The following is a 5,575-nucleotide window of genomic DNA, read 5'->3' as shown; positions in this document are numbered from 1 at the left end:
CCTGGTAGAATGTCTGGTGTGATCCTAAAAGGTACAGGGTCATCTAACTGATAGGGATTAGGAGTGGTACCACATAAAAATGAGGAGGAAGAAAGTAGGTCAATATCTTCCACCTGCTCAAACCTGTCAACTCTGCCAATTCTAGGGATGGCAAACTGCACAGCCCTCTCATTTCATAAATAAATTTCCTCGCATGAAGAAGTTTATTGAAAAGTACGCTCAAGTTAAACATCTGTTAGGGAGTAAGTTAGGATTGGGCAGAGGGAAAAGTTAATTTGCAATACAATTTCACCAAAGTCTGAATTGAGCACATAAAGAACTCTGGAGCTGAAACAGTTCTTTAGAAATAAACCAACTGAGGCAAGTAGGTCAGGCTTTTATACACCTCCATGACCCACCGTCGGATATGGGCTGCCAAATGGGCTAGATAGCTCACTTCTGCTCAGGGTGTTTCATAAAGAAAATACCCAGTTGAGATCTGTTGACTGACAATACTTCCAGTCACTAGAGGAATTGAGTGTTTCATCCTAAAGAAGGCGACATGAGAATCTTGATGCTCTACAGTATCCGTTAGAGAGAGTGTCCCTGACACAGCTAGGAAGAATGTCTAAGCGTTGCCCTAACTGCTAATAACCCACTTATGTTTATTCCTGCCAAATATATGCCATAATCCTTATGATTAGCTGTTCTATTTAATTGTAATTTCGGTATTTAATGTAGAAAGGGCCTCATCCAGAAGAAATAAAAATCATATCCGCAAGCTGTATTAATAGGTTGTTCATAACTATTTCCTACAACAGAATACATATGGTGAACATGAGTCCAAGGGAAAAATGGCTATAAATTTGAAACAGTCCTGTGAGACACTGTCTATATAAAATCATATCTATTGGGGTGCCTGGGTGGCTCAGTCGTTAAGCGTCTGCCTTCGGCTCAGGTCATGATCCCAGGGTCCTGGGATCTAGCCCCGCATCAGGCTCCCTGCTCGGCGGGAAGCCTGCTTCTCCCTCTCCCGCTCCCCCTGCTTGTGTTCCCTCTCTCGCTATGTATCTCTCTGTCAAATAAATAAAAAAATCTTTAAAAAAAAAATCATATCTATTGTTAATCACACCCTAAGCAAGAAAAAAGTGTTACTGTATATACTTACAACTACACTTTAAAAATTGATTACTCTAATTGGCATAGAAATGGGAATGTTAAAGGTAATAATTAACTGTAAACTTGTTTTGACACACAGTATTTGGCTTTCTACATCATGCCTTACACTTACAATTTACATTGGTCTCTATTCCAAAATGAAATCTGATAATTTATGCATGGACACTTAGAAAAATTCAAAAATAGTTAAATAAATATACAGGTAGCCTCCGAGAAGTGAAATAATGGTGACAACTAGGGGTAAATATGAGTTTTATTCAAATCGATATTCCCCCAGTAATCTTCCTTATTGCCTCCTATCCATTTTGGAAGGAAAATATCATAAAAGTCATGTATGCTGAATATATTTAGATCGTTGTCGAAGTCTCAGCACATCACTGTAAATTTTATCGGGAAATATGTGCTGAGACTATTGCACTTAACTATACTTACAGTTAAATAATCATTTAAATGGAGTGTATTAATAAATAAGTATAATCTGAGTATTTATCAATACTTACCAATATTTATCAATACTTACCAATATTTATCGATACTTATCAATATTTATCAATATTATCGATACTTATCAATATTTATCGATACGTATCAATACTTATCAATATTTATCGATACTTATCAATACTTATCAATATTTATAGATACTTATCAATACTTATCGATATTTATCAATACTTATCAATATTTATCAATACTTATCAATATTTATCAATACTTATCAATATTTATCAATAAATACTATGTGCCTGTGCTTGTGTTGGCACAACTATGAAAAGTTTAGCGATCCTGAGATATATTTAGATAACTCTAAACTAGGGGTGGTGAGTGAGGGACAAGTGCGGGAGTTGACGATACTCAGACTATGTGGAGATTGAAATGATAGAATACGTAGCAGAGAGGCCAAGACCTCGTCCATTGACTGCACCTCCAACGAAGCATTAAGTGGACAATCAACTAAGTCTGACAGTAGTGTCTGGGCAGGTATTTTGGAGTTTATTTCCATTACTCTTTTTTTTTTTTTTTTAAGATTTTATTTATTTGACAGAGACACACAGAGAGAGGGACCACAAGCAGGGGGAGTGGGAGAGGGAGAAGCAGGCTTCCCACTGAGCAGGGAGCCCGATGCGGGGCTTGATCCCAGGACCCTGGGACCATGACCTGAGCTGAAGGCAGACGCTTAACGACTGAGCCACCCAGGCGCCCCGATGTGGATTTATTTTAATTCACTCTGCTTGGACAATTTTTTTTAAGATTTTATTTATTTGACAGAGAGAGACATAGCAAGAGAGGGAACACAAGCAGGAGAAGTGGGAGAGGGAGAAGCAGGCTTCCCACGGAGCAGGGAGCCTGATGTGGGGCTCGATCCCAGGACCCTGGGACCATGACCTGAGCTGAAGGCAGACGCTTAACGACTGAGCCACCCCGGCGCCCCTCCATTATTCTTTAGAAAAGATATTCAGGAGTGGGGCAGAAATGGAGCCAGGCCAAGAGGGCTTGGAACAGATTGGAGAAAAGAGGGTTCTGAGTGTGTGGCGCTTGCCTTTACGGGCCAAAGAATAGATCACAGACTAACTCAGACAGAGATGCATCCCCACGTGCCTACCAAGACCAACACATCAGTAATGCTAGTGAGAATATCCAAAGACTGGGTGTTCTCATGGAAGTCACGGGCTGTGGTTTCTTTGTGTAGCTGGTTAAGTGACGTTCAGTAAGGTGAAGTAAATTCCATACTTCTGTTCATATTGAAAAGTATCGGGATGCTTGGGTGGCTTAGTCAGTTAAACATCTGTTTTCAGCTCAGGTCATGATCCCAGGGTCCTGGGATGGAGTCCCGCATCAGGCTCCCTGCTCAGTGGGGAGTCTGCTTCTCCCTCTCCCTCTGCCCCTCCCCTGTGCTCTCTTTCTCTTTCTCTCAAATAAATAAAATCTTTAAAAAAGTATTATTTTTACATAAAATCCTTAACTGATACGTATTGACCCATAAAATCAATATCATTTAAAATATGCAAAAGCTATTTTTAGAAATCACATTTTTTAGTACTTTTCATCAGTTAGCTTTTGTTATATTGTGTTATGCTTACAAGCTGTCCCAACATTTCAGTGGCTTACATGTTAAGTGTCATTGTTACCTTTAAATCAGTTTTAACCCTGTTCTGCGTCTACAAACCAGAAACCAGACTGAATTAACAAGCTCTATATGGATCATGTGATGGGATTCTCATAAGGAGGGGGAAAACCAAGGGCAAGAACATGTGATGGCCCTTACAGCACTTACTTCTATGCAGCACCCATAATTTCTACTTGCTTCCCATTGGTCAAAAAGAACCATATGAGCAAGCTCGGTATCAATGGCATGGCAAGGCAGATTCCTCCCATAGGGAGCACTACTTATCATACAGCAGTGGGCAGAGATGTATAATCCTCTGACATCTGAGGAAAGAAGACTTTGGAACAGTTTGCTTATAAGTAAAAAGAAAGTAGACTTTCATGAATTTCTATAAAAGCCAAATGAAAATGGCTTCATGATAAGGTAACATGTATGGAATATTTTATATTCAATGTTTGTTCTTCAAAACCCAAAGAAACTATTAAGGTATTCACACGAAACCAAACGTCTTACAATTGACTTCATGGGGAAGCTTATTTTATAGCTTCTAAGCTTCTTTTAGTTCTTGAGGTCAAAAATTGAACGACCTGAGAGAGACAGATTCCTTGTAGGGCTCTGGGACACTTGCTCTATAGATTTTATAAACATCAAAGATGTTAGAGAAGTTCATTTTTCCTCTTTTCTATTAGATCAAAAACGGAGAACTCCTATGATTTTTGTTCCATCAAAACCCTACTGAAAAAAATATAAGTTTGGCTTCTTCGCACAGAAAGCTCTCCCTTGGATAGATAAGGAGAAAATCTGAACTATGAGAACTCACACATTTCCATAAAAAATAGTATCAAAGACAATGATACTGGTAGCTTTTTAGGAGAGAAATCTGAATATTACAATTCAGAGTTGGAGGGGAATTCCTTTTCCTGTATGCCATTTTGTGCCTTTTCAATAATGCCCTGTAACCGGTATTACCTGTTCAAAATATACAAACAAAAACAAGTTAACACCTACACTGAATTACATACTTACAGGAACTCTTCTTTTCACATCTCCCATCTTTCTATTTTTTAACTTTTTTGCTTTGATAGCAGAGAAGGGGTATTTAGTTCGTAATCAGTTGTATTTCTTATTAAAATTCCACCAAAAATGTATTTTTATTTTTAGTTTCTCTTCTTTCTTTTCCTATGTATCTTTTGCTGTTTTTTTCTAAAATTGTTCTACTCCAAAAGTATTTTCAAATAGCTAATAAGTGATTAGTACAATCTATCCTAAAATTCAAGAGACTGGAAATGATTTTCAAGGAGGCACTTCTGAGTGAATGTAAATAGTGTGGGAAAATGAAAGAAAAAGATACATTCTAAAGAAGGTGATTTACTGCCAAGGTACAAATGTAAACAGAATGTGATAAGACTGAGAAAAACATAGCTGCTATTTCATAATACACAAATAGATTATTTGTTTTGATGCTGTTCTACACATCTAAAATAACTAGTGTACCAAATAAACACTGTCATTCTTTACCACTCCCTCTAAACTTGTAAATACACAATTTTCCCCTTCCAAATAATTCTAAGTGGCTGGAAAAATTCAAGTAATAATTTCCTTTTCAAGTTTGTGCATTAGTATGTGATTAAATAAAAATGAAAATGATATGTTTTCAGGCTGAATATAATTAAGTTGATATTTGAAACTTACAAAAAGGAACAATGTGGTATATAGTTATCACCATTATTGTTTTTGGTCATGTATTTAAAGCCTGCCAATGGGAATTTTTCTTCAAGCCAATTTTGCTTGTGCATGAAATCTTATGATTGCTTAGTTATTATGATGCAATTATTGTTTGTTTTATTTATACAGGAGCTGAAAATGTTCTAAAATAAAAGTGCTATCGTTTGCTCTTAGTATATTGTCACTATGCAGTCAATATTAAAATCATCAATCAAGTTAAAAACTACAGAGAAAATATCAAAAATGATAATTTCTCAAAATAAATGTATAAGTTGCTGAACATCTGCTTTAAAAATACCTACAAAATCCTCAAAAAGTTGAAACTAGAGCTACCCTACAACCCAGCAATTGCACTACTGGGTATTTACCGCAAAAATACAAATGTAGGGATCTGAAGGGGTATGTGCACCCCAATGTTTACAGCAGCAATGTTTACAATAGCCACTCCCTCTAACATTATAAATACACAATTTTCCCCCTATGGAAAGAGCCAAGATGTCCATCAACAGATGAATGGATGAAGATGTGGTATATATACACAATGGAATATTATGCAGCCATCGAAATAAAAACCGAAATCTTCCC

This window comes from Leptonychotes weddellii, chromosome 7 (assembly GCF_054177405.1).
Source record: "Leptonychotes weddellii isolate Sample4059 chromosome 7, ASM5417740v2, whole genome shotgun sequence".
Lineage (NCBI taxonomy): Eukaryota > Metazoa > Chordata > Mammalia > Carnivora > Phocidae > Leptonychotes > Leptonychotes weddellii.
This window is presented reverse-complemented; position numbering follows the sequence as displayed.